Source organism: Tachypleus tridentatus, chromosome 12 (assembly GCF_004210375.1).
Source record: "Tachypleus tridentatus isolate NWPU-2018 chromosome 12, ASM421037v1, whole genome shotgun sequence".
NCBI lineage: Eukaryota > Metazoa > Arthropoda > Merostomata > Xiphosura > Limulidae > Tachypleus > Tachypleus tridentatus.
The window spans coordinates 133067810-133073809 of NC_134836.1; positions in this window are offsets into that span (position 1 = coordinate 133067810).

A 6000-nucleotide genomic window follows, 5' to 3' on the forward strand; every position below is an offset into this window, starting at 1 on the left:
ACCTTTTCTTACGTTATGACAAAACAGAACCAAAACATTAAACCTTTTTTTACGTTAAGACAAAACAGAACCAAAACATCAAACCTATTGTTATGTCATGACAAAACAAACAAAAACTTCAAACCTGTTGTTACGTTATGAAAAACAGAACCAAAACATCAAACATATTGTTATGTTATGACAAAACAAACAAAAACTTCAAACCTGTTGTAACGTTATGATAAAACAGAACCAAAACATCAAACCTTTTGTTACGTTATGACAAAACAGAACCAAAACATCAAACCTTTTCTTACGTTATGATAAAACAGAACGAAGACATTAAACCTTTTGTTACGTTATGATAAAACAGACCCAGACATTAAAGCTGCTGTTATGTCATGATAAACAGAGCCAAGACATTAAAGCTACTGTTATGTCATGATAAAACAGACCAAGACATTAAAGCTGCTGTTATGTCATGATAAACAGAGCTAAGACATTAAAGCTACTGTTATGTCATGATAAAACAGAACCAAGACATTAAACCTGTTGTTACGTTATGACAAAACAGAACCAAAACATCAAACCTATTGTTATTTCATAACAAAACAAACAAAAACTTCAAACCTGTTGTAACGTTATGATAAAGCAGAACCAAGACATTAAACCTTTTGTTACGTTATGACAAAACAGTACCAAAACATCAAACCTGTTGTTACGTTATGACAAAACAGAACCAATACATTAAATCTTTTGTTACGTTATGACAAAACAGAACCAAAACATCAAACCTGTTGTTGCGTTAAGACAAAACAAAACTAAAACATCAAACCTTTTGTTACGTTATGATAAAACAAACAAAAACTTCAAACCTTTTGTTACGTTATGATAAAACAGAACCAAGACATTAAGCCTTTTGTTACGTTATGACAAAACAGAACCAAAACATCAAACCTATTGTTATGTCATGACAAAAGAAAGAAAAACTTCAAACCTGTTGTAACGTTATGGGAAAACAGAACCAAGACATTAAACCTTTTGTTACGTTATGATAAAACAGAACCAAAATATCAAACCTATTGTTATGTCATGACAAAACAAATAAAAACTTCAAACCTGTTGTTACGTTATGACAAAACAGAACCAAAACATCAAACCTATTGTGATGTCATGACAAAACAAACAAAAACTTCAAACCTGTTGTAACGTTATGATAAAACAAAACCAAGACATTAAACCTTTTGTTACGTTATGATAAAACAGAACCAAAACATTAAATCTTTTGTTACGTTATGACAAAACAGAACCAAAACATCAAACCTTTTGTTACGTTATGATAAAACAAACAAAAACTTCAAACCTTTTGTTACGTTATGATAAAACAGAACCAAGACATTAAACCTTTTTTACGTTATGACAAAACAGAACCAAAACATCAAACCTATTGTTATGTTATGACAAAATAAACAAAAACTTCAAACCTGTTGTAACGTTATGATAAAACAGAACCAAGACATTAAAGCTGCTGTTATGTCATGATAAACAGAACCAAAACATTAAACCTAATGTTATGTCATGATAAAACAGACCAAGACATTAAACCTGCTGTTATGTTATGATAAAACAGAACTAAGACATTAAACCTACTTGTTATGTCATGATAAAACAGAACCAAGACATTAAACCTGTTGTTACGTTATGACAAAACAGAACCAAAACATCAAACCTATTGTTATGTCATGACAAAACAAACAAAACTTCAAACCTGTTGTAACGTTATGATAAAACAGAACCAAGACATTAAACCTTTTGTTACGTTATGACAAAACAGAACCAAAACATCAAACCTGTTGTTACGTTATGACAAAACAGAACCAATACATTAAATCTTTTGTTACGTTATGACAAAACAGAACCAAAACATCAAACCTGTTGTTACGTTATGACAAAACAAAACTAAAACATCAAACCTTTTGTTACGTTATGATAAAACAAACAAAAACTTCAAACCTTTGTTACGTTATGATAAAACAGAACCAAGACATTAAACCTTTTGTTACGTTATGACAAAACAGAACCAAAACATCAAACCTATTGTTATGTCATGACAAAACAAACAAAAACTTCAAACCTGTTGTAACGTTATGGAAAACAGAACCAAGACATTAAACCTTTTGTTACGTTATGATAAAACAGAACCAAAATATCAAACCTATTGTTATGTCATGACAAAACAAACAAAAACTTCAAACCTGTTGTAACGTTATGATAAAACAGAACCAAGACATTAAACCTTTTGTTAAGTTATGATAAAACAGAACCAAAATATCAAACCTATTGTTATGTCATGACAAAACAAACAAAAACTTCAAACCTGTTGTTACATTATGACAAAACAGAACCAAAACATCAAACCTATTGTTATGTCATGACAAAACAAACAAAAACTTCAAACCTGTTGTTACGTTATGACAAAACAGAACCAAAACATCAAACCTATTTTTATGTTATGACAAAACAAACAAAACTTCAAACCTGTTGTAACGTTATGATAAAACAGAACCAAGACATTAAACCTTTTGTTACGTTATGATAAAACAGAACCAAAACATCAAACCTTTTGTTACGTTATGACAAAACAGAACCAAAACATCAAACCTTTTGTTACGTTATGACAAAACAGAACCAAAACATCAAACCTTTTCTTACGTTATGACAAAACAGAACCAAAACATCAAACCTTTTCTTACGTTATGACAAAACAGAACCAAAACATCAAACCTTTTCTTACGTTATGATAAAATAAAACCAAAACATCAAACCTGTTGTTACGTTATGACAAAACAGAACCAAAACATCAAACCTATTGTTATGTCATGATAAAACAAACAAAAACTTCAAACCTGTTGTTAGGTTATGACAAAACAGAAGCAGAACATGAAACCTATTGTTATGTCAGGACAAAACAAACAAAAACTTCAAACCTGTTGTAACGTTATGATAAAACAGAACCAAGACATTAAACCTTTTGTTACGTTATGATAAAACAGAACCAAAACATTAAACCTTTTGTTACGTTATGATAAAACAAACAAAAACTTCAAACCTGTTGTAACGTTATGATAAAACAGAACGAAGACATTAAACCTTTTGTTACGTTATGATAAAACAGACCCAGACATTAAAGCTGCTATTATGTCATGATAAACAGAGCCACGACATTAAAGCTACTGTTATGTCATGATAAAACCGACCAAGACATTAAAGCTGCTGTTATGTCATGATAAACAGAGCTAAGACATTAAAGCTACTGTTATGTCATGATAAAAAAGAACCAAAACATTAAACCTGGGTTTACGTTATGACAAAACAGAACCAAAACATCAAACCTATTGTTATGTCATAACAAAACAAACAAAAACTTCAAACCTGTTGTAACGTTATGATAAAGCAGAACAAAGACATTAAACCTTTTGTTACGTTATGACAAAACAGAACCAAAACATCAAACCTGTTGTTATGTCATGACAAAACAAACAAAAACTTCAAACCTTTTGTTACGTTATGACAAAACAGAACCAAAACATCAAACGTTTTGTTACGTTATAACAAAACAGAACCAAAACATCAAACCTTTTGTTACGTTATGACAAAACAGAACCAAAACATTAAACCTTTTGTTACGTTATGACAAAACAGAACCAAAACATTAAACCTTTTGTTACGTTATGACAAAACAGAACCAAAACATCAAACCTGTTGTTACGTTAAGACAAAACAAAACCAAAACATCAAACCTTTTGTTACGTTATGATAAAACAAACAAAACTTCAAACCTTTTGTTACGTTATGATAAAACAGAACCAAGACATTAAGCCTTTTGTTACGTTATGACAAAACAGAACCAAAACATCAAACCTGTTGTTATGTTATGACAAAACAAACAAAAACTTCAAACCTTTTGTTACGTTATGACAAAACAGAACCAAAACCTCAAACCTTTTGTTACGTTATTACAAAACAGAACCAAAACATTAAACCTCTTGTAACGTTATGACAAAACAGAACCAAAACATTAAATCTTTTGTTACGTTATGACAAAACAGAACCAAAACATTAAACCTTTTGTTACGTTATGATAAAACAGAACCAAGACATTAAACCTTTTGTTACGTTATGACAAAACAGAACCAAAACATCAAACCTATTGTTATATCATGACAAAACAAACAAAAACTTCAAACCTGTTGTAACGTTATGAGAAAACAGAACCAAGACATTAAACCTATTGTTAAGTTATGATAAAACAGAACCAAAATATCAAACCTATTGTTATGTCATGACAAAACAAACAAGAACTTCAAACCTTTTGTTACGTTATGAGAAAACAGAACCAAGACATAAAACCTTTTGTTACGTTATGATAAAACAGAACCAAAACATCAAACATATTATTATGTTATGACAAAACAAACAAAAACTTCAAACCTGTTGTAACGTTATGATAAAACAGAACCAAGACATTAAACCTTTGTTACGTTATGATAAAACAGAGCCAAAACATCAAACCTTTTGTTACGTTATGACAAAACAGAACCAAAACATCAAACCTTTTCTTACGTTTTGACAAAACAGAACCAAAACATCAAACCTATTGTGATGTCATGACAAAACAAACAAAAACTTGAAACCTGTTGTAACGTTATGATAAAACAAAACCAAGACATTAAACCTTTTGTTACGTTATGATAAAACAGAACCAAAACATTAAATCTTTTGTTACGTTATGACAAAACAGAACCAAAACATCAAACCTTTTGTTACGTTATGATAAAACAAACAAAAACTTCAAACCTTTTGTTACGTTATGATAAAACAGAACCAAGACATTAAACCTTTTTTTACGTTATGACAAAACAGAACCAAAACATCAAACCTATTGTTATGTTATGACAAAATAAACAAAAACTTCAAACCTGTTGTAACGTTATGATAAAACAGAACCAAGACATTAAAGCTGCTGTTATGTCATGATAAACAGAGCCAAGACATTAAAGCTAATGTTATGTCATGATAAAACAGACCAAGACATTAAAGCTGCTGTTATGTCATGATAAACAGAGCTAAGACATTAGAGCTACTGTTATGTCATGATAAAACAGAACCAAGACATTAAACCTGTTGTTACGTTATGACAAAACAGAACCAAAACATCAAACCTATTGTTATGTCATGACAAAACAAACAAAAACTTCAAACCTGTTGTTACGTTATGATAAAAACAGAACCAAAACATTAAACCTTTTGTTACGTTATGACAAAACAGTACCAAAACATCAAACCTGTTGTTACGTTATGACAAAACAGAACCAATACATTAAATCTTTTGTTACGTTATGACAAAACAGAACCAAAACATCAAACCTGTTGTTGCGTTAAGACAAAACAAAACTAAAACATCAAACCTTTTGTTACGTTATGATAAAACAAACAAAAACTTCAAACCTTTTGTTACGTTATGATAAAACAGAACCAAGACATTAAGCCTTTTGTTACGTTATGACAAAACAGAACCAAAACATCAAACCTATTGTTATGTGATGACAAAACAAACAAAACTTCAAACCTGTTGTAACGTTATGGGAAAACAGAACCAAGACATTAAACCTTTTGTTACGTTATGATAAAACAGAACCAAAATATCAAACCTATTGTTATGTCATGACAAAACAAACAAAAACTTCAAGCCTGTTGTAACGTTATGAAAAAACAGAACCAAGACATTAAACCTATTGTTAAGTTATGACAAAACAGAACCAAAACATCAAACCTATTGTTACGTTATGACAAAACAAACAAAAACTTCAAACCTGTTGTTACATTATGACAAAACAGAACCAAAACATCAAACCTATTGTTATGTCATGACAAAACAAACAAAAACTTCAAACCTGTTGTTACGTTATGACAAAACAGAACCAAAACATCAAACCTATTGTTATGTTATGACAAAACAAA